Source organism: Leptinotarsa decemlineata, unplaced genomic scaffold (assembly GCF_025532065.1).
Source record: "Leptinotarsa decemlineata unplaced genomic scaffold, Ldec_3_MD MMD2_tig00002082_RagTag_RagTag, whole genome shotgun sequence".
Lineage (NCBI taxonomy): Eukaryota > Metazoa > Arthropoda > Insecta > Coleoptera > Chrysomelidae > Leptinotarsa > Leptinotarsa decemlineata.
This window is the reverse complement of record NW_027412573.1, coordinates 8,110,175-8,132,947: the sequence shown is the minus strand read 5'-3', so window position 1 is coordinate 8,132,947 and position 22,773 is coordinate 8,110,175. Positions and strand designations below refer to the sequence as shown.

Here is a 22,773-nt window from a genome sequence, read left to right as displayed (position 1 = left end):
AATAGTTCCAATAAATTGGACACTTCTCGTTCCCCACCTCGGATTCAATATCCCCCAGAGCGTAGGGCAACACCGGTGTCTCGTCAATACCGTAAGAATGCCTTAGATGGTAATATAGTACTCTTAGGACCGCGTTATGTCGATGGATATAGGCCGAGACCGCATATGCTGGACATGCTGATAGCAAGTGCATTGGAATCTCGGGTGCCTCTCGGCAGGCCGTACTCCTTGTATCAGGAACCTTCATTCCCATCTCGCGACTGCGTAGACTAAGGTGTTGAAGATACCATCCCGGCAAGCTATGATGAACCCCTCAGTTTCCGACTTCAATCCACTCGACCTGAGGAAAGCGAACGTCAGGCGCCAAGGTCTTCAATATTATTGAAGAAGACCCCATGCATTGGCTTATCCTTGTGTCTCCGCAGGAGTAAGGTGATCTCTGCGGCTTTTATCTGAGCTTTTTGCTGAACGGGTTTCAACTCGTTGACAGATTTGTGGTCACCTCGTTCAGTGTCGAAAACTATACAGAGTTCATCAGCTGATCGGGCAGCTGCCCTAAGGAGAAGTGTTCCAATTCCTGCTCTCTCATGGTCACGGACCATGCAGAGAAGCGGATCCGAACTCCTGACGACTTTACAGGCTGTATCCAGTACCATCCTGTCATGTAGACATTCCAAACTCAAAAGTTTACGGCCCACCTGTTGTCGGGGGAAGTACAACCGTGGAACGGACGATTTGGGATGCAAACTCCTATAGAGATGCATCGTTTTTCGGGTCTTTACGTCGAGTTGATACAGCTATTATTATTATTGATTTATTTTCTCGACTCTTCCATTTTTTAATTTGATGTAATAGATTTTGATAAAAATGTGCATTGTGGATAGCAATTGCTCTACGTGTTTGTTCATGATGTGAAATTCTAAATTTGATGCATAGTTTTTGCTATGTTTCATGGAAAGTTGAAGTTATGAATTATTAGGATTTTATTTATTGACACTGACATTGACAGACTTATCTGAACATAATGACCATAACAACAATTTGGCAGCTGCTTCTCATAGATATTTGAGACATCTTTCCTTGTAAATGAATCGGTCGAAGACGACGAGTGGTGTGGCCGCGAGGTAAATATATTTAGTTCTTATAGTTTTTTGTGGGATTATTTGAAGATCACAGTTCATGAGCCCAATGAACTCCTTTTATTGCTGAATGTCAGAACATTACAACGAATATGCTTCGGAACATTTGAAGAAATTTTGAACAAAACATAGTATCTTTCTACCCGTTCCAGTTGGACCAGACTATTGACATCATGCATCATACTGTTGACAATATACTATATGAGAGACTTGTATATTGGTAAGTAAAGTACCACTTTCATAAAGGCCTATCGTTTTGGGAACTGAGTCCATCGATACAATTGTTGGTGGACCTTGTAGCCGTTTTTTTAATTAACTTTGGCATTCTTCTTCAAAAAGTTCAGAGCTTTCCCTAGACTACAATTTATGAACTACTATTATTATGAACTACTCTTATTGCTGAATGTCAGAATATTACACCGGATATACTTCGAAACATGTAAAGGTATTTTGAACAAAACATAGTCTCTTTCTACCCTTTCTACCTTGGACCAGACCATACTGTTGACATTATGCACTATACTGTTGACGACATACTATATGAGAGACTTGTATATTGGTATCGAGAGTACTACTTTCATAAAGGCCTATCTTTTTGGGAACTGTGTCCATCAATATAACTGTTGGTGGACCTCGTAGCCGTTTTTTTTAACTGACTTTAGGCATTCATTCTACAAAAAGTCTTTGTCTAGTTATTTTATTTTCTCTTTCGGTTGAACTGTAACTTCTGAGAAGCATTTCCCTAGCTCGTCTTTCCTTCTGTCGAACAGTATGAATGGTTCATGAGATAGTTTTTGTCCAGATTTCAATACAAGTCTGATCCCCAACATTGCGAAGATCTTCTGAATAGCTAAGTTGAATACACTCCTGGAATTCAATTTCTGACGATTCTTCTCTCCCGGAACTATTTTGATATTCATATATTTCTTCTATCTATTTTATTCATAGGGCTTTCTTGTCTAAATTTCCATACAATACCTATATACATTACTATTTGCACTATTTTTTTGTCATACCATCATTCTTTGATCCCAATTCTTCTTCAATCTATTCACTCTCTCTTTCCTCTTCTTCTCAGATGGTTTGATATTTTCAACTCGTTCCATTATTCACTGTCCTTGTTTTTCCTGGGAAGAGAGATTTGGCTATTATATTTTTTTTCATCCACCATTTCTAGCCCTCCATTGCTTTCGTTAGGTCACTTTCTGATGTTTTAACAGAGTTCTCAGTTTTCTATTTCTAGATATTTGTACTGTAATTTGCCTTTGCCATAACAGTAAAGAATTCTGTCAGTGTTTTTTCTTTCTTTCTTCTGAGCTAGCTGCCTTTTGGATTGTGACAGTCAGCTTCTTGATAGAAGGTCTTGTCACTGATTTCCTCAGTGTCTATATCCCCGATGACAATCACTTTCTGACTATAGTTTCGTCCATCCCTAAGCTGTTATTTTTGGGAAACATTTTTTCTTCCTTATTCACCGCATTTCTGATTTCTTACTAAATGTATCATTGAGAGACTCATCCTTCAGCACCCTCCAGGACATCATAACCATCTTGCCTCTTTCTGTAGAATCTTTCAGCTTTGGCGTTTCAATTTTCTGTCACGAGAACATGGTATTTTCGTTCATATAGTAGCTCGTAATATGTCTGTAGCTCTGGGTTGAGAGAGTGGTAGCAGTATTAGATCATCATGTTCAGCTCCACTGACACAAAACCATTATCGCCCTCATTTTCTGCTGACAAGTGGATGGCTATAGCTCCTTTTGGATCCGAGATAAAAACACTCTTCTTGATAACGATTCTATTGAGATCCGCGACGATTGATGCACACACTTTCATCTTAACAGGAATGGTGTGTGCTTGGTTGAATGCAGATCTGCACCTGTTCAAATTTTTTAGAAGAAGTTTGAGATTGAAGGTGCACCAGTCACTTCCCTACCTCCATTGTTTGCCTTCTGAGTTCTAGTTTTTTATATTCATCACCATTTCCATCATCTGACAGACCATAATGTTCCATAGCAAAGTCAATGCTGTAGAACGACCAATTGGTAGGTTCGAAGAAAAATTATTGCTTGCTCGTTGTTTCCAGCAATATTTACACTAATTTTTTCACCAAATATATTCAGTTTCGTATAGTACGTACATAGGTGAGCAGTTAGTCCCATTAAAAAATGATTGATCTTGACTCATTTGAAACAATTTGAATTGCAAAACGAATAAAAAATATATCATTAGGCAAAAGAACACCCACGTCTATTCACTTTATCTCTGTCAATCATCGGCATCACCTTATCACCTTGACACAATCGATGATATCTTAAACAACCTACCTAATATGTTACCCAAGCTGTATTTTTATCAGATGAAATAATTAATGAGATATGTCCCGTGAATATAATCGGTTTGTCATGTGTCGTAATAATTCCCTAGAGGAAGTTGATCTACTATTAAAGCTACGGAGTGACCAAATATTCTAGAATGAATTATAGACGATTTCGAAAGCACAAGAAAATATGATATAACTTTTTTGTTCGCAGGTTTTCAACACACTCATAGATGGGTTATAAAAAAATTCCCGAAGAAGGAATGAGTTGAGTTGGCTTGATTAGGAAAAATCGTAAACCCCGTTATAGTATACATACGAAATAACAATAATTATAATAACTCAAGAACACAAGAAATATACCGAAATGAAAAAATAAAATGTTGGTATACATTGAAATTCAAAGAAAAACTAGGATAAGTGTTGAAAGGAACTGAAATAGAAAGCAACAAAAAAGATATGAAGAGAAAGCAATACGCTTATATCAACTATTATGAACATATTCGAAGAATTTGATGAAATAAATATGAAAATGAACATCGGAAAACGAAATATAACATCATCAATTCAATAAGAAGTATGTGGATTATGTGAAGGTCCATATTAACAACCTCATGGAGTCTCCACTATTCTGAATACGAGTTCGATCCCGGCTCTGCAGCTCGACTGGACCACAAAGGAAAAGGATGAAAATTTGTATATTTGAGCTCATTCATTTCTTTTGTGGTTTCCTTTCCTCAATGAGTTACTTATGTTACATTTTTTACGATGTTTATTTACATGTCTAATTAATCATTTCACCAAGTCCCTCGAATCTATATCTAAATAGGAGTTATTATAAGCTTCTAGATTTCAGCAAAGCATTCGATATAATTATTTATTTCTGACCGGGATATTATAAGCTTATATCGTCATAGTTACGCTATCAATAAAGAGGGTCATAACTCCCTTGGGACATTATAGATTTTACAATTCCCTCTACCTTTCACAAGTAAAAATAAATAGAAATGAAAACTGAACCATATTTTATTTATTCACGTCATTACAAATAATAAATGTACAATTTTGAAATGTTCTCTGAAAATTACTTCCGCCACTGGAAACAATTTCTTCTTTTGTATGGCTGGAGCTTCTGTTCACTACAGTCGAGGTACCTGCCTCTTCTGATGACAAAGTAGACAACATACGCGCCGTTTTATTTCTCAATTCGATGCTATCCTCCAAATACCCCTCCGCCACCGTGGAACTTTTCCAACCTCCGTGTCTTTTTAAGTTAGTCATAGTTGCTCCTGCATTGGCTAGAGCAGTAGCAGAAGTGCGACGAAGGCAATGTCCCATATAGGAAGATGAGTTTGGCAATCCTAAATACATTGCGATTTTACTGGGGATTTTCCCAAACATGTTTTTTCCAATTGGCTGAGATGTACATTTATTTTGTCGGAAGCTCAAAAAAAATCGTTCAATACCTTTAGGACGCAAAGACATATAAAGTCTTAATAAAGGCAAAGCGGAGAACTATTTTTCATCCACAACTGTAAATTTCTTCGATACACCAGTTTTACTTTCCGGTACGTTCACTACCATAACGGAATCCCGGTCCTCTATATCCGATATCTTCATATTCAAAAGTTCCTGACTTCTGCATCCTCCAAAATAACCCATAATCAAAATAAGAAAGAAAATAAGAAAAAAATCACCTTATGCAATGAATGAATATCATTTGGAGCGTCCTTTAGGAATCTGATAACATCTTTAGGAGATAAAACAGCAGACTTTTTCGGCTTATAACTCTTACTCTTCCGTTTCAAAAAAGCCTGTAGTTCATTGAACTTGGTGATATCTCGTTTCTCATGTATAGTCACCATCGATTTTAGCATTGACCATTTAGTCCATAAATAATTCGGACTATACGTTTCTGACTGAAACGAATAAACACAATTACTACCAAATCTACCGAAAAACATAGAAAATTCCTTACCAGTTCTTGAAAATATGCCAGAAATACAGTTTCAAAATATCCTCCATTATATTTGGGGTAGAAAACACGTTTTCACCGCAAACACAGCTTGATAACAAAGTTCTGTTTATAAACAAGTAACATAGCAACAACCTAGCAACAACCTAGCAACAAGAAAACTCTACTATAATCAACGGTACCTGATTCAAATATACCGGGAAGGTAATGAATTGGTACATTTTTCCGTTTCAAAAATGAACAAAATTTTATTGAAATCGGTCAGAAATAAAATTATCTATGTACTACGGGAATTATTGAGCCATAATAACCTCAGGCAATTGCTGTCCCTCAGGCCAGAGGCCCTCGGGACGCAAACTTTGCCATCGGTAATTAAGGCCCTCCTAATTCCCTTGATACATAAATAACTATTATGGGCTTGCATTATCGATTTTACACTATATAGCTTTGTTTGATGACTCGGTTCTCTTTTTGAGATATCTCTTTTTGAAATATCTACACAATAGGCATCAGGAAGTTATTCTTGGTGGAGAATAGCCAATACCATTGAATTTGGAGTCGTGCATACTCCAGGGATCAACTCTTAGTCCTCTTTGTTACGATATACACCAGCCAACAAGCAAAACGTCTTCAATATTACACTGCACATCTCTATGCTTATGACACCCATGTCTATAACTCTTTTGAAGCACTATTCGGATGAATTTTCATCTCTGCACGTTCCCATTCTTTACTAAAAATGTATGCATAATAGAATTATCTCAGTAGAAGAAGCTGATATTTGGTTGAAAAAAATCACAGAGATAATGTAAAACAATAACTTAATATCGGTATAATCGGTATATCGGAATGAAGCAAAAAATTCAGGAGTGATCTCTGATTTGAATTCCATGTGAATGAACTGATCTAGAAAGCATACCTCTGAGTCAAGTTGATTCACGGGAATCGAAAATATCTCCATAAAAATACAGAAATTGCTTTGAGTAATAGTCTCGTCCTTTCATCTTTGAACTACACAGATGAACTTTATGGTTAGGTTAGGTCCAAAGTGAGTGGGTCTATTCGACCCTCCACCGTAACCCGCAAGGGTTTATTGTGACTCACACCTAATCACATTCGACCAAATAAACCCAGCTTATTATCGAAGTCGATCAGTAAGAGTACGGCTCCGCCGAACTCTAAAAACCTGATTCTGCGCTTTATGGACTTGTGAAGCATGGTCACAAGTAGCAACAAGAAAATATTGTGAGAGTTCAAAACTCAAACCTACGCGTTGATTATGAGGTGCGAAAAGAAACACAATTTCATCCAATAAACTTGTGAGACTACTGTAACGAATCTGTTCAAATACTAGTCTCTCATGAGACTAAGTTAGTCCCTGAACATTGTCTGACATTTTGGAGCAATTCCGGAGCTAAGTGATGAATTTTTTTTCCGCAAGAGGGCGTCAAAATTGAAATTGCTAACAAAATTACCGTTTCAGTAATGTGTCACACTCAGTACTTTTTCTATTTCAATGTGGTTATCAAAGGTCGGGACAGGAGGTATGACAGTTGAGTTTAGGATTTGATTTTTTTTAATCACAACGAATGTGTCCTGAATATATTAGATCTTGTTTTGTTTTCAGTGCTACACACAGCATTTAGCTTATCATTACGCACCATTATGGAAATACTATAATGATATTAAAGGATTTCCTTCGGTCCACCGATTCAAGCAGGCTTAGAACTGAAGAAATCACCGCATTTTCTTAAAATTGATAACATTTCGCGGACTGTTCATTAGCTTTGATTGGTTTTAACCTATGCTTATTTTTTTTTCAGAAATGCCTTTTTTTTGTTCAATGCTACCGCCTCGTAGCAGACTGACCTCAAATGGTGTCAACAAATTGGTTTTCCGCAACAATCGGCATGTATTTTGAGCCCACGGCAAAAACTACCGTGCGAAAGTATAAAACAATTGAAAGTTATTTCATGTACATAATTAGCTTTTGATTTACGATCTATTATCGATGGAAATATCTCTATCGGCGTTCTGAAATTTAGAACTGCCAAATGAAAAATTGAATAATGATTGCATATTACTTACTGACCGTAATATTTCAAAATATTTATGGGACGAGTAGCGGTGTTTAAATTTCGAGTTTTAGAGGTAGTGCTTTGGAAGGGGGTGCTAGAATTGCAAATTCGAGAGGATATATTAATATTCAGTTTGGAGAAGTTTTTGAGGATTATGTAGCCATCATTCAGATACAACTATAGCTTGGCAAATCTAGCAGGTCTAAAAAACTGGCAGTGTAAATTTAACGAAATAAAAAAATGAAAAAACCAAAATTTGTTGTTTTTTTGTTGCTAATTTGTTGACAGAATGTTGATTTTGTTGTTTGAACCGATCTCGAAAAATCGACAATAGTCCTTGCTTTATATTACGATAGCGTGAAATTGACTAAAATTGAAATTCATGGATCAAACAAATGAAGGTGAATTCATTGCTAATTTGTTGCTGTAAGATGCTACAAAAAATAAAAAACAAAAATGAATTCTATTTCTATGTAAAACTAGAGAGCGTCCATGCTAGCTAGCTGTCAGCTTTTTTGTCTTCAACCTTGAATTAATATTTTCAGCTCCTCATGAAACGCACTGACTGATACATAATTACACATATTAGATATGTGCATTATCATTAGAGATAAACGCATTGAGAGAAAATGGATAAGTTCACAACCGATAGTTGATGAAAAATTGAATGTATAGTTACTAGAAATGGGTATGAGACGTAGCAGGTAGACAATATACAAAATCTTGCTTACAATATCGATAATATTGTTTCGATTCTCTGTAGATCACCATCTTCATCCTCTGAAACGTCATTTCCATATGTCTGTTTCAATGCAGCGTCGCTATCCTCATTATGTAAATCAATAATCATATCGTTTACGATGATGTCTATAAAGAAACCATCCTCAAATTTGTCTGCTCGTTCACAACGAGATTTTTTTTGCTCGGAAGAAAATTGTTCGAAAAGTCGTCGCAATACTACATGACATCGTTCAAATTGAAAGTTACATTTTTATTTGCCACGTAATCTTTCAGTTCGGCAAAAACCAACCCACTTTTGGATTCAAATCCGGGTGATATGGCGGTAATCGTACAAAGTTGTGATTTGCTGCTAGAAATAACTGATCTATATTATACCTCTTATATATAATTCAGGTTTCAGAATTTTCTTTTTCGAAATAACCATCCCTCTCTGATAACTATGAATGCATATCGCCGTTTTTGGTGGACGTCGTTGACATTTCGTCGATTTGTTTATTATGGTATGCTGTATCATATGTATGGATATTTGTACGCGTCTGCAGGCTGTTCCTTTCATTATGTGGTAACATTGCTATATTTCAAACCGTAACAGATACGAAGACGATCAAATGAGAAAAAAGGTAACTGTCATCGGCAACAATAAAATGGTCGAGGAAAATATACGGGGACTCTCGCCCTTCTCGAGTCATACGGGGAAAATAGAAATGCTACTACTCCCCTGGCTAATACTAACGCCCTTCGTGGTATTAGCCATGGGAGTAGTTGTTTTCTGATAGATGTCAGTCCATTAACCTAACGTGTAGGAAGTTGAGACTAGCGTGAACGAATGGTTCCTTCAGAATATTTGGATGTTTCAAGTGTTCAAAATGTACAATATTTCAGCAGTTTACTTGCATTGATTATTCTCCATAGGTTGAATCCAGCTACTCGTATATTTGGGTATACAGTCTTTCTAGTGATTATTTTGTTAAATTAATCTGATAACCAGGATGTAAGGTGAGTGAGCACCCTAGGAAATGAACTTCAAATAAGATTCTTCTGCGATTTTATTAAATTTTACATCATATCTCAGGCAGACTATGATATGGATAACTGAACGTTCTCCGTATACTTTCATTTCCTTTCAGGTTGTTGCAATATAAAACAACAATAAAATATATATTATTTATTGGTAATAAACGTCCAGTAATTAACACATTTAATCGCATACCACTGATGCAAATACAAAGCCTACAATCAATCATTCACATGCTAGCAAACGGAATCGTTTCATTGGTTACGATATCTTAATCGGGAAAATTTTATACATTCATGAAAATGTCAAAATTCTAATTAAATGATAGTTACGCCTACTTTATGCAGGCCATTAATATACATTTCATGATATATTACCAATAAATAAAAGCCTACACGTTCATTTTGGAGAACAGCTCACAGGCCACAGCATCCAACAAGCAATCAAGTAGTCTGAATTAAAATATGTGATTACAGGGCTACGGTTCTTAAAGAAGAAGCTACGGTGTAACTTTTGTACTGGAATAAGTAATGAATTTAAAGGAAAGTAAATGTGTACGCAATTCTAAATTTGCCTAGTCACAATTCCCTAGAATAATTGGTAACAGTAATATTTGAAAATTAATATTTTGTAAAGATCAATTGAAGAATGATTTGGCACTAGTCAAGATATCAAAAACTGATTGATTTACGTCATATACGTCAGATACAGAATGATTGTCGCTCGCTATCGTCCAACCCGTGTTAGGAATCACACGTTAAAAGGTAAGACCTCGTTAGTCCTTAGCTCGCTGAAGTTTCGACTTCAGAGGGTTGTCGTTCGTAGGGATGTAATAGGTGCTTAACGAAAAAAACATATTTTAAACATATTTTGAACATATTTAAACATATATCTAGAACAGTATATTCTCATGACAACAATAATGACAAAAATAGTTGCATTACAGTCTAATTTCTAGTCTTCCTGAAGAAGTCATCATTGAATCATTTGAACCTTTATCTAGAAATCATCCTTTTTTCCAATCCACTTTCAATTTCTACTTCCTCAAGATCTAATCTTACTTTATAAAATATTTTACATTTTCATTAATTGTGTAGTATTCCAAGATTGTTATTAATGGCTTTTTACCGTCTGCATAGCAAATTTTTTCAACCTTGCGGTTGAGAAATCATATATATAAAGAGGTTGAACAGGAAATGAATTATAAACCAATGATTCAGAAGAATACATTCTTGTGTTTGTTAAGAAGAGAGAAAAAAGGTCTTCTTAATTGAATGAAATTTTGTTTGTTTATAGCTCTGGTGTTAGTTGAATTCAACTTTTTATATATTTAACTTTCTATACACAATATTTGGTTTGATCAAATTTTGCAGGATGTAGTCTCGTCTTCAACTTCAATGTGTTTCTTGTCGTTAATCATTTCCAATTCAACAAGATTACACACACTTTTTCTTCATAAATACGTTAAATTTTTCATAGATCTCCAAAAAACATCCAACTTTTGAAAAAATATCTAGAGTCAACCTGGTATGTCTAATTGATCTCCGTTGTCTTGGTAATCACCCTAAAGATGATTTCTAACGGGATTGAAGAAAACAAAATCCAGGCTGGTAAATCGTGGTCGAATGGAACCTGAAATACAACACGTTTCATCTACTATTGCAGCAGTGTTGACTGCGAGAACGAAGTCTTAGCATTAACCTTATGTGCCTCAGAGTGGAAAATGAATAATTGTTCCAGCGAATTCGTCATCTCGTTCTCCACAACGGATTCAATATCCCCTGGAGCGTAAGGCAACACCAATGTTTCGGCAATACCGTAAACGTGCCATAGATGGTTCTGAAGCACTTTTAGGGTCCCGTATTGTAATTGGGCAAGAAAATCTGCTGTTGTATAGGTTATATTTACTTTTATGGCCATCCAATACTCCACAAACAAATAACAAAAAAGGAAAATGGTTGATTCAGCCTGTTCGTATCCACAGTTTTGGGAATCTTGAATTAGGAATTGTAGAATTTTCAAACTTACCCAATCTTTGAAATTACACATACCATAGCATTCGTCGAACTTCACCGACGTTATTTGCTGATGATAGTGGAAATATACATCAATAGATGATAATCAATGAACACTTCTTGTTTTAATGGATTATCCTAAAGCATTCGACAAAATAAGTCACCGTCTTCTGATTGCTCTGCTGAACTATATAGGTTTCTCATACTATTCTTCTACACTTTTCGGGAGGATCCCGAAGGAAACCTAGGAAAAAGCTCCCCTTTCCCCCAGCCAGAATCCTGGGTGCGATGGAAGACCCACCGGAGCCGATCCAGGACATCCTAGAGGATTTCCCACTGGGATACAGATAGCGGATACCTGACAGCAGCGCCACGGAAAGTACCGATATCCTAAAACACGCACAACCCCGGCCCAAAAACCCGTACTGAATCATAACATCTGGACCACCGACCACCGCAATAAACCCGGACTACCACAAGGATCAACATAAAAACCAACGAAGAAAACTGGAACACAAAAACAACACAACACAAACACCAACATAAAACACAAAACACACACACAACTCACTCACCCTGAAGAGGCATAAGCCTATAGCAGGGCCCTATACAAACACATACACACACAAAAATTGTAAAAACTGTAAATAACTTGTAATTGATTTTCATTCATTAATTCTTCTACACTGATCAATAACCATTTGAATGGAAGGTCTCAACGCGTAACTTTGGATAAAACTATGTCAAGTATCTTGAATATATCAGCAGGTGTACCTCATGGTTCAGTAGTAATGCTATTTGGTCGAACAGCAATGAGGAAAAGATGTGAGAGAAATACTGATATCGTTCTGGACGAGCATCAGTTGCCTTTGACAGACTCTACGAAAAATCTTGGTCTCATAATTGACCAATCCCTTGAGTTCTACACTCATGTCTCTCATGGCTATAAAGATTTGAAATCAATATACTCAAATAGGAAGTCATTGAATCAAAAACCGAAGGAAATATTATGTGATGCCGTAGTTCTCTCTCACGCCAACTATGCAGATATAATATACAGCTCAGCGTTACGTTTGATTTCAATTAGTTTTTTTGTATTGTTGTTAGTACAGAAATGATTCTGGTGCATTTGGCACTGAAAAGTATCAACATTTTACGTATGTTGTGTATGTTCAATATTTTCTATTTACTTTTTTTCTGATTGAGCCATTCGTGATAAAATCAGAAATTGCTGCCAGTAGGTACGTAGGTGCATTATACAGGCTGATTCACGGTGGATGGCACATTAGACGTTTCTGGTGAACCAGACAACGGATCACTTTGAAAATTTAATGGAGGGCATATTCGGACATTTTCTAGCCAACTAAAATATTTTCGACAATGCGGTGTTGCCGCTTCTATTAGAAAGCAGTAGCAACTTTGATTTTTCAAATGGAACACTCTGTATATAATATTATTTTTGGAATCTCCAACAATTGCACTACAACTTTTCTTGATATTTTCCTATACCTATCTGTTACCGTTTTCGAAATAAAAATTAATTTCAATTTTTTTCTTCGAAAATCATGACTTCTAAAAATGCCGATATCTTTTAGTTAAGAAGTACTATGATATCGAAATTTGGTTTGGTGTTAGGTGATACTTGGACACTTCCTACACGTCAGCCTAATCTCCGTTACTTCAATACAGGGTGGTAAAAAAATACAGTTTTTTCGTTTGCTTGAAAAAGTTGCTGAAATTTGATTATTTTAAATGGATCACCCTGTATATTATTGAAAATTCGGAAAGCTGCTGAAATTTGCTTTCTTTCTATGTATATCATACCTATACCTAACTAGTCAAGTTTCGGACTTATGAACATTTATTTGTGAAAATGTCCCTTCAGAATGGTATTTCCATTCGGTATTTGGTGAGCAGGCCATGATTACTATTTGACAGTAGCGTTGTGACATTCTCCTAATAATATCGACATTTTCGTCACTTCAGAAGTTGCAAATACCTTCAAAACGATGGAACAAAACTATTCAAACGAAGTTCTTATGAATTTGTTTATTATTTTTGGACAGTGTGACAAAATTATCAGCAGAACATGTAGAAAGTTCAATGAAATGTATCCGAATCTACCGCCAATGAACCTCAAGAAATTTATACGAATTCAGAACAATTTCAATATGTTTGGATAAACTTTAAAAAAGCACCAAGAAACTTGAAATTGGAAATATTGATATGAATAATTATAAAAAAGTAAAACAATCATGTGGAATATTTCAAAATATGTTCGAATCGCTGGCCGTTCACTTCCAAGCACTTTAAAATGCGGGTGTTGACTGGTGGTGGCAGATCTGATTTCATTGGGATCCAAATCTTCAAATGTTTGGGCAATCCTTTCTAACAATTCATCTCTCGAACGCACGGGTATTTTGTAAACTTTTTCTTTAAACATTCCCCACAAATAAAAATCTAATGGATTAAGATCGGGTGATCTCGCTGGCCAATTCCATGGTCCCAAGCGCCTCATCCACCGATCGTCAAATAGTCTATCCAGTTCTGCGCTCACTTCTCTGGTGCAATGTGCAGGAGCTCCGTCTAGTTGGTACCAACAGTTTCGATAATCTTCGAGTGGCAGATTATACACGAAACTGTCTACAGTATTCTCCAAAATATTTAGGTAGCTTCTGGATGTTAATGACTCCTCGTATATCACGTACCTCAATTTGGTGTCCATCAACATGCAGAAGACATCAAAACTAAATTTTTCTTGAAATCCGGCTTCTTTTGTGACGTGAGGATTTTCACTGGACCAATAATGACGATTTTTTCTATTGAAAATCCCTTCTCTCGAAACTTTCGATTCATCAGTCCAAATAATTTTATTTAAAAAAAGTGGATCTTCTTGAATGCGTGTCAACAACATTTCACAAAATTCTACTCTCTGTTGAGGATCTTGAGGCTTCATTGCTTGAATTTTGGTGAATTTATAATCATGCATTTTATGTCTTCGCAAGATTCTTTGAACCGATGAATATTTTATACCCAAATCTTCTTCAGCACTTCTTATCGATGACTCGGGAAATGCGTGAAAATATGCTAAGACATTAATCTGGTTGTCTTCGAAAGTTACGGGTCGAGGCAAGTTTCTTGGTGCTTTTAAAGTTGATCCAAATGCATTGAAATTGTTCTGAATTCGTATAAATTTCTTGAGGTTCATTGGCGGTAGATTCGGATACATTTCATTGAACTTTCTACATGTTCTGCTGATAATTTTGTCACACTGTCCAAAAATAATAAACAAATTCATAAGAACTTCGTTTGAATAGTTTTGTTCCATCGTTTTGAAGGTATTTGCAACTTCTGAAGTGACGAAAATGTCGATATTATTAGGAGAATGTCACAACGCTACTGTCAAATAGTAATCATGGCCTGCTTACCAAATACCGAATGGAAATACCATTCTGAAGGGACATTTTCACAAATAAATGTTCATAAGTCCGAAACTTGACTAGTTAGGTATAGGTATGATATACATAGAAAGAAAGCAAATTCCAGCAGCTTTCCGAATTTTCAATAATATACAGGGTGTTCCATTTGAAATAATCAAATTTCAGCAACTTTTTCAAGCAAACGAAAAAACTGTATTTTTTTACCACCCTGTATTGAAGTACCGGAGATTAGGCTGACGTGTGGGAAGTGTCCAAGTATCACCTAACTCCAAAACAAATTTCGATATCATAGTACTTCTTAACTAAAAGATATCGGCATTTTTAGAAGTCATGATTTTCGAAGAAAAAAATTGAAATTAATTTTTATTTCGAAAACGGTAACAGATAGGTATAGGGAAATATCAAGAAAAGTTGTCGTGCAATTGTTGGAGATTTCAAAAATAATATTATATACAGAGTGTTTCATTTGAAAAATCAAAGTTGCTACTGCTTTCTAATAGAAGCGGCAACACCGCATTGTCGAAAATATTTCAGTTGGCTAGAGAATGTCCGAATATGCCCTCTATTAAATTTTCAAAGTGATCCGTTGTCTGGCTCACCAGAAACGTCTAATGTGCCATCCACCGTGAATCAGCCTGTATATTTTGTATTCCATACATTGTATTTTCTTCTCACCTATCAATAAAAACAATTATTATTATTATATTTGGAGAAACACAGTAGCTGGCAGTTTATCAATCTCGCTGGTGAGTAAATAGACAGTTCACTGACAAACAAAATTAAAATTGACAAGAACATTCAGAAATTGTCAGTTGAAAACAATCGACGTGAAACGGAAACTTCACCTTCATGTTCTTACTTCAACAGAAGGCATTTAAATGTACCAAGCATTTCAAACAAATGGAATCCATCGAATTTTTATATGAATATATGATTTATGTGATGATTGTCAGACCAATGTTCACTCATGGAGCAATTGCCTGGTGGCCGAAGGCTTTACAGAAAATGGTCCAAGCGGAGCTCTCTGGCTTACAGAGACATACTTATCTGGCTATCACTGGTGTCATCAGTACCACATCGTCAGTGGTCATGAAGATCCTTCTAGATCTACCTCCTCTCCACATTTTTCTGGAAAGAGAGGCTAGATGGACTGCATATAGACTTGTGCGCATTGCCAATTGCACAAATCGATTTAATGCAGAGTGCAACAGATAGTTGGTTGATACTGAAAGTCACAGCATTCTGGAAATACCTATGACTTCATGTCTCCAACTGTCAACTTCGAACTGCCTTACAATGTACTATTCCCGAGTAGAGAGGACTTTTTAGTCGCAGACCCAGGACATAGTTATCTACCTGCCTAGGAACTTATGCGACTGTATTTCAAGCGGAAGTTTACGCTATTGAATTGTGTGCAGAGAGATTGGATAAATCCAACCTCACACACAAGTCAATAAAAATATTGTCGGACAGTCAAGCGGCGTTGGTAGCTCTTGAATCCTACCGAGCAACGTCTAAATTGGTAGCAAATTGCCAAAAACGACTCTCATCGATGATAAGACTCAACAGATTGTATCGGGTTTGGATTCCTGGCCATACTTGCCTGGAAGGCAATGAAGCTGCTGACTCCCTTGCAGAGGATGGTGCTGCAAGCAGCTTCATCGGACCAGAACCTGTCATTGGCATCGCTTTAGGTTTTGCTGAGCACACATTGAACACCTGCATGGCAAGAAGATTTATGGACTGGTAGAATCTTCCAGGATTGGCTCACTCCAAGGCGTTCGAATCTTGATTCCAAACAGTTGTTGGACTACAGTAGGTATGAACTAAGATGTTTAACAGTCCTTCTTACAGGTCACTTTCATTTGAATCATCATATGCAGAGACTTGAACTGTCTGAAGACAGGGTGTGTCGCCTCGGTTTGGAAAATGATGAAACAGCAGAGCATATACTTTGTGCCTGCTCCGCTAGGGACAGAATCAGGTTCTTAGAGTTCGCCAGAGATGCACTCTTACTATCTGACCTAAAAAAAAGACCACACTAATCGGCTTTGTTGAGAAGCTGGGTTTATTTGACCAAGTGTGAATATGTGTAAGCCACAATAAACCCTTGCGGGTTGCGGTGGAGGGTCGAATAGATCCACTCACTTCAGACCCAACCTATCCTATCTCTGTTCAAATTTCAATATTTAATACAACGCAAAAAAAAATTAAAATGTTCGAACTTGTGTTCCACATAGGAATATAATGAAGAAATGTTGTCTCATTGATTTATTATTCTACACGGTTGCGGAAAAAATAGAGTTCGCAAGTCGTCCGAAAACAGTTTTTTGGACTCGCAAACTTCCTGGATTCGCCTACGGCATTACTACATTTTTCTTTACTCGTCCAAAAAATCAGTATTTTTCGGTATTTTCACGTAAATTACAATTTCATTCATATTATTGAGAAACATAAACTCAGTTGTTGTTATAAACAGGTGAAATTTCCAAGCGCAGTTCCGTACATGTCACAATTGTAAAAAATGTTGGTAGACACTACAAAAATGAAAATGATTGCATTCTCTTCCCAAGGACTCAAGCCTTGATTAATGGCAATGCCATATTTCCCAATTTGTTCAAAATGCTCTCGCCGGCAACACCTTACGTAACCCGTTAATCTTTTAATCGATAATAGATTAATTCTTCAGTTTGATAAATGAAGTTGTTGGAAAGTGTTCATAGCAAATCGTGATTCACGTCTATTTCAACGAGTTCGTACGGCCGAATCCTCGATTAATCACCGAGATATTTGTACGTTTCACACATGCTTATGTGGTCAAAGACAGTGTTAAAACTCACTGACCTTCAAATCGTGGGAAATGAATAAGTGAATAGTCTGGTCAGAATCTCCGAAATTTCAACTAGGATGTTGCGAATACTGAGCCAAACTCAAAACATGAATCTAGAAACGAAAATGTAATCACATGCCCACATCATAAGACCTCAGTTTTCTGGAGAGGCTTTTCATATTCGTTTTTCGATCTTTATAAGTCTATTCCTAATTCGCTGAAAAAGCACGGGTTGGTTGGATAACAGAATCAATTTTTCTTAAAAAAAAAACAATTGCCGACGTTTTGAAATCAATCAGATTCTTCTTCAGAGCCCTGTAACAATGAATTTTCAGAAACATACGTGTCACAAAACTTTTACGACTATTATCGTTTCAATTTTACAAGAAATAATGAATTCTTAATGAAATTGCTCACCGAAAAATAGTTTCTTCATGTTAATAATATAATCATTTAAAAAAAACATCATATTAGATATATACTGAAAAATAGAAAATCTGTTTTTCCGTTAATCAGTTGTAGCCCCCATACGAACGACAACTCTCAGAAGATGAGAAACTTGTGCGAGCCAAGGACTAACCAGGTCTAACGTGTGATAAATAACATTGCAGAAACTGAATATTTGAGACAATACTAGCACGAAATGACATGAAACAAACGAATAGCTTTATCTGTGATTCTGATAAGGTGGTGTCTGTTTTTATTCAGTGACAAAAACGGGAGAAAATAAATAATGATTTGAAAAACTAAAAAAACACACTTTGATGGCAGCACAAACTGAAAAATAAAAAATAATTTGAAACCAATTTAAGATTATGTTCAACATCGATAATAAGTCCTATGACTTTCAATAAGTCTGAAATCAGAATAAATATATTTACAAAAAAATTAATTTTGTTTTAAAAAAATCGTGGAGTGGTAAAGCTCCATTGTTATAAATAATTGGTTAGGAGCTATTTGCCAGATTGGCACCCCAAGTTATTTTACAACAGTCTGTGATGAAATTAAATTATTTAATCCTGGCGATCCTGATCAGGATCTTATGAAATGATTGTTTTCCCACTGATTCTTGATAAATGCACAAAGTTCAAAATACAACTGTCCGTTTAAAGTGTGAACGAAGCTGAATTGATCGCGATAGAGAGAGTGGTCAGAACATGGAGTACAAATGAAAAAGTGAGAATTGTCAGCGAGTCCGTCATAGCGGTGGAAAAAATGAAAGCAGTACGAGTGAGGAAAAGAAGAGTAGCGAGGATTCAGAGAATGCTTTAAGAGAAATGAAAGAGGAGCACGGGATTGAAAAAGGTATTGGTGAGGACCGTGTTACTTCGGAGGTAAGAAGAATGAGTGATAAGAATGAAGAGAGAAAAAGAATGAAATAGCGAATCAAGGAAGAATGGCAACAAGAATGGGATAACAGAATGACAGGACGACTGCTATACAGATTTTGTAGAGCAGTAGTGTATGAAGCACTGAATCTGTCAAGGAAGGCTGTTCAACTGTTCACAGGGCCCGCCAACTTTCCGGGTTACCTGGCTAGATTCAACCTGGGACCGGAGGTGCCTTGCCCATACGGGTGGGGAGAACCCGTATGGGCAAGGCTCATTGACATACCGGAGAGGCGACGATCTTCCCAATTTGAGCTGATCGGTATATAATAAAGAAATTACTTGAGGACCTACAATGTTTGCTTTCTGGTGTAAAAATTGTAAATATGAAGAGGAACGATCCATGTACTAATGATAAAATGTATATCAATTATGAGAATGATCATACTTAAGTTTATTGTAATTGTAATGTAATGTTATGTTGATATAATATATTTTTGGTTTAATAAAGTTGGGTCTTCTACCCCGTTAATTTGAAGATAGGGTTTCCCTGGCCGTGGCTGAGCTGGATAGAGGGAAGATGCCCAGTTGGAAGGCTTTCGAGCCAGGACAACGGAGGGCGACGGCATTATTCATGTCTGTTTAAAGTTAATCAAAATCGAGTCCAAAGGAGTCGGTTACAAACAAACATACAAGTGAAACATAAGCGTTTTTGGTATTTTACTTATCAAATTCAAATATGCAGTATCGAGGCCATCGACATGTTAACACTATCGCATATGAAGTTTACCAACACAGTAATTTTTGTAAATTCAAAAAAAAACTTGAAAGTTTTCTGCAAGTTAACAAAATTTGATGCGTCCTTTCCTTTTTTTCTCCAGTCTGTATTAATTTCTCGTTATCTTCCATATTACTTTTTTCCTCTTTTCGTTGTTCTTGTCATGCACTGTTTGAAACCTATGATTTAGGTAGGTCTAGGTAGGTAGGTCTAAAGTGAGTGGGTCTATTCGACCCTCCACCGCAACCCACAAGGTTTTATTGTGGCTCACACCTATTCACACTCGGCCAAATAAACCCAGCTTCTTAACGAAGCCGATTAGTTTGTCAGATGGTGAGAGTACGGAACAATGCTTCAATTAGTTTTATTGCTCTCCTCATTGATCTGATCCATCAACAAGATGCATTACATACAAGTAAGGCTACCTGAACATGCCATACGTCGAATATGATTATCTTTCAGTAAGAGACTTACTGAACAAGTGAGTGACATACGATGAAGTGTAATTTTTTATTTTGGTGTTTTCCTTTTCATTGAATCTATACAAATTGTCATACCAAATTATCTAAAATTACAATTCGTTCAAGCCAGTCTCAACTCCCTACATTGTAGGTTGAAGGGCACCTATCAGAAAACAACTACTCCCCTGGCTAATACCACGAAGGGCGTTGGATTATACCCGACAGGTGTCAGTGCAGGATTCTTCACTGAAGTTATTGCTGTTGGCGATATGTATATCGACAAATTGTCAAAGTATGACAATTTGTCAAATTGTCATACTTTGACAATTGAAATGTATACCCGGTTCATTTTTTCTCTACGAGGCAGCGATATATCAACAAACTGAGTGGATTGTATATTGGAATACTTCTGATTTTTCTCTTGAAATCAAATCTCGTGAATTAACGAATTGTTAGTAAAAGCGCAATTTGACTGCATCATCGAAACCCGCGATAACGGTCCTTAATTCTAATAACTATAAGTCAAATTTAATTAACTGCAAATTACAACTATTTTTCTTTCACTAATATGGTGTATTATTAAAATCCCGTAAGGACGAAATAATTTCATATTATTTACGGCATACACACACGAAAACTGTCGAAAATTCGTGCGGCGGATTAGACTTTTTTAAGATCTCTTTGAGAGTTGCGTCCACTAATTGAAGATAAATTGACTGTTTTTCGGTAACACAACTGGGTTTCGTATGGGAATTTTTCGAGGAAGAGATTTTTTTCGATTGTTTCTAAAATCTTATCATATTAAAAAATATTTTGGCTTTGTTTTTTGTTTAGTGATACAAAGTGATACAAAGTTTCAAGAGTGATCATTCTCTCTATTTAACTTAAACAACAGTTTCATAACAGTTTTTAACTGGAAAAGTACTGTAATTCTACGTATTAATTCACAACAATCAACAGTCTTTTATTTTTCTCAATCTAAATATACTCACGTCTACTTATCATTACCAGTCTCCATTTACTTATCAACAGCTATTTATAAAAATTGCAAAAATCAAGTTTTAACTTGTTAGCTTCTCTTCAATTATTCGTCAACAACAAATTAAATCAACTTTCAGTCACTAATCTATAGAATATAAGTAACAACCTCTTCATTTGTAATTGTTCATTCATAATCGTTATAGAAAATATTCTTAGGAACAAAATTCACAAAGCAAGTTATCATCGTCGTCATGACAACCCTAGCACACTTCATGGGTTCATCGATTACAACTAGAATACTGTATCCAACCATCTTCATGTTTTGATTTAGACCAAACTTCGCCACAGAAAAACCATTCAGGATCATCATCTGTGTCCTCATCATCGTCAGCATATTTGTCATTTTAGCATACTTTAGCATCGTTCGTGCCACGTTTGTTGATTTTACTTCTAAGTTTTTGGTCAATTTCAGTTGGGATTGGTTCAATAGTAGCTTTTTTCACTATCTTCGTATCTTTCTTTTGTTCTTGCTGTATTTTTTCCTCTTGAAACTCATTTTTAATGGGCTGTTGGTTAAAATTACCATACGCCTTCTTTTATTCACATTTCTAGTCTTAGGCAGTGCTTTGGGAATCGGAAATTTATTGCAAGGCGATATTGGGAAGGATGATCTGGGTTGTGGGTTTGAGTAAGGATCAAATGTTGGTGGAGTAACTCTAGCTGGTGTTAGGTTAGGTTAGGTCTAGAGTGAGTGGGTCCATTCGACCCTCCATCGCAACCCGCAAGGGTTTATTGTGTCTTACACTCATTCACAGGTGTGAATAACTTCTCAACGAAGCCGATTAGTTTGTATGGTGAGTGGTATTTCAGGTCAAATGGTAAGAGTACGGCTCTGCCGAACTCTAAAGGCCTGATTCGCTCCCCACCGGGGCAGGCATGAAGTATATGCTCTGTTAATGAGGTAGTCGGATAGTCAAGTTGCAAGATTCCCAGCTTGATATCCACGGCAACCTTCTCATATGAGGGATTTTGCACGTCAGCTATACCTAACGATGCCTTAGATTAAGCCGTGCAGGGCTTTTTCACCTCTGGTTTTGGTGAATCATCACTTGAGCGCAAACGTTTGCTAACCTGCACATGTGGGGTTTGTTCCCCCCAACAAAATTCACAGGTCCGTTGGAGTCGTAAACTCGACATCCATCTCCTCTGTAGACTCGGTCCTGAACAAAATTCAAAGGAAGGTTAGTTGGAGTCGTAAACTCGACATCCATCTCCTCTATAAACTCAGTGTCAGAAATAATTTTTAAGTTTACTCTGTCCCACGAGTAGTTAGGGAAAGAAGATCGATCACGGTAGAGACCCGCATTACCGTGACAAGATGATGCTACGACGAGAGGGCGCCCGGTATCTCGAAGGTTCCGTAGATACAGCATGCGGCGAAAAAAAAATATACAAAAAATGACAAATGAGGTTATGTTGACCTACTTTTCAGCGAAATAAATAGCTCAATTAATCCATTAAATAGATAAAATCGTGCATTGTCTTTCTATGAAACTAATGACATTACTCCTCAACTATGTTTGAATCACTCACCTTAGATCAGATACCACAAAAAACAATTACTTCACCATAAACTCTGAAGACGAGCACTGACCCCGCCGGTGTTTAGGGAG

At 36.5% G+C, this 22,773-nt stretch overlaps 2 long non-coding RNA genes across 2 annotated transcripts; one reads left to right on the top strand and one right to left on the bottom strand.

Moving 5' to 3' along the window:
* Positions 1 to 964: 964 nt before the first annotated feature.
* On the top strand, positions 965 to 4,774 carry LOC141482914 (uncharacterized). The gene is made up of 2 exons (XR_012465804.1): positions 965 to 1,124; positions 3,673 to 4,774. It is a non-coding gene; the product is annotated as an uncharacterized lncRNA (long non-coding RNA).
* Positions 4,467 to 6,087, bottom strand: LOC141482915 (uncharacterized). The gene is made up of 2 exons (XR_012465805.1): positions 5,437 to 6,087; positions 4,467 to 5,377 (listed from the first exon to the last, which is right to left on the bottom strand). It is a non-coding gene; the product is annotated as an uncharacterized lncRNA (long non-coding RNA).
* Positions 6,088 to 22,773: the final 16,686 nt, after the last annotated feature.